Source organism: Petromyzon marinus, unplaced genomic scaffold (assembly GCF_048934315.1).
Source record: "Petromyzon marinus isolate PM22_M1 ecotype Great Lakes invasive population unplaced genomic scaffold, UKy_Petmar_22M1.pri1.0 PM_G_Scaffold_143, whole genome shotgun sequence".
In the NCBI taxonomy this organism is placed as follows: Eukaryota; Metazoa; Chordata; class Hyperoartia; order Petromyzontiformes; family Petromyzontidae; genus Petromyzon; species Petromyzon marinus.
Window position 1 is genome coordinate 195,001 of NW_027422699.1, and position 2,500 is coordinate 197,500.

Below are 2,500 nucleotides of genomic sequence, written 5' to 3' on the forward strand. Positions count from 1 at the left end.
CATGAAACTTCCAGAGGCATTTGCAGCAGGAATGCATGTGCACTCAAAAACTTCTATATGTTTCACGGATAGACCCCGTGAAACGCTAGAAATTGGCGGGGATGTGTCTCTTGTGGCTCACGGGGCTGTTAGGGTGGCACAGAACTCCCTCGGAATGGGAAAAGGGGTCATTTTCGTGTTGCCACATTGCATAGGAACGCCATGAAACTTCCAGAGGCATTTGCAGCAGAAAGGCACGTGCACTCAAAAATTTTAATATTTTTCACGCATAGACCCCGTCAAACGCTAGAAGTTGGCGGGGATGTCTCTCTTGTGGCTCACGGGGCTGTTAGGGTCGCACAGAAATGCCTCGGAATGGGAAAACGGGTCATTTTTGTGTGGCCACATTGCATAGGAACGGCATGAAACTTCCAGAGGCATTTGCAGCAGGAATGCATGTGCACTCAAAAACGTCTATATTTTTCACGGATAGACCCCGTGAAACGCTATAAATTGGCGGGGATGTCTCTCTTGTGGCTCACGGGCGCTGTTAGTTAGGGTCGCACAGAAATCCCTCGGAATGGGAAAAGGGGTCATTTTCGTGTTGCCACATTGCGTACGAACGGCATGAAACTTCCAGAGGCATCTGCAGCAGAAATGCATGTGCACTCAAAAACGTCTATATTTTTCACGGATAGACCCCGTGAAACGCTAGAAATTGGCGGGGATGTGTCTCTTGTGGCTCACGGGGCTGTTAGGGTCGCACAGAAATCCCTCGGAATGGGAAAACGGGTCATTTTCGTGTTGCCACAATTGGCATACGAACGGCATGAAACTTCCAGAGGCATTTGCAGCAGAAATGCATGTGCACTCAAAAACGTGAATATTTTTTCACGGATAGACCCCGTCAAACGCTCGAATTTGGCGGGGATGTTTCTCTTGTGGGTCACGGGGCTGTTCGGCTCGCACAGAACTCCCTTGGTCCACCTGATTCGTGCATACAGGCAGCAACTAAAACTCTGTAAACCTGCTGTGAGGACATCTAAACAGTGGACCAGTGAGGCTGTGGAAGATTTGCGGGCGTGCTTAGACTGTACTGACTGGGATATGTTCACGACTGCTACCAATAGTCTGGATGAACTCACAGAGGCTGTGTACATCAGCTTCTGTGAGGACTGCTGTATCCCAACACGTACCAGGGTGAACTTTAACAACAACAAGCCCTGGTTCTCAGCAAAGCTCAAAAGGTTGAGGTTGGAGAAGGAGGAAGCGTTTAGGAGTGGGGATAGAGACAGATTCAAGGAGTCGAAGAACAGGTTTAGCAAAGCGGTGAGAGAGGCTAAACGACTGTACTCAGAGACACTAAAACACCAGTTCTCTACTAACGACGCTGCTTCTGTCTGCCAAAGGGCTCAGGCACATCACCAACTACAAACCCAGAGCGCCCCACACCACTAACGACTCCCGCCTAGCCAACGACCTGAACGAGTTCTACCGTAGATTTGAAAGACAATTGGACTGTCCTGAACCACCCCTTCCCACCCAAGAGGCCCCATCCCCCACCCATACTACAGAAACGACTCTCTCCTTTCAGGAGGGAGAAGTTAATGGGCTTTTCAAGAGGCAGAATCCACGCAAAGCAGCCGGGCCGGACTCTGTCTCTCCAGCCACCCTCAGGCACTGCGCTGGCCAGCTGTCTCCGGTGTTCACCAACATCTTTAACACCTCCCTGGAGACATGCCATGTACCAGCCTGTCTCAAGTCCTCCACCATCATCGCTGTGCCCAAAAAGCTAAGGCCAACAGGACTAAATGATTACAGACCGGTCGCCCTTACATCTGTGGTAATGAAGTCTTTTGAGCGCCTGCTCCTGGCACACCTCAAAGCCATCACAGACCCTCTCCTGGACCCCCTTCAGTTTGCCTACAGAGCCAACAGGTCTGTGGACGACGCAGTTAACATGGCCCTCCACTTCACCCTACAGCATGTGGACGCCCCAGCATCCTACGCCAGGATCCTGTTTGTGGACTTCAGCTCTGCCTTCAACACCATCATCCCTGCCCTGCTTCAGGACAAGCTCTTCCAGCTGAACGTGCCCTACTCCACCTGCAGGTGGATCACAGACTTCCTCTCTGACAGGAAGCAGTGCGTTAAGCCGGGAACAGAAGTCTCTGACTCCAGGTCCATCAGCACGGGAACTCCTCAGGGCTGCGTCCTTTGCCCACTGCTCTTCTCCCTGTATACCAACAGCTGCGCCTCCAATCATCTGTCCGTCAAACTCTTGAAGTTTGTCGGACGACACCACCCTCATTGGGCTGATCTCTGGTGGGGATGAGTCTGACTATAGGTGGGAAGCTGACAACCTGGTGACCTGGTGTAGCCAGAACAACTTAGAGCTAAATGCTCTAAGGACAGTTGAGATGGTTGTGGACTTCAGGAAGAATACAGCCCCACTCACCGCCATCACCCTGTTAGACTCCGCAGTCAAAATTGTGGAGTCCTTCCGCTTCCTGGGCACTAT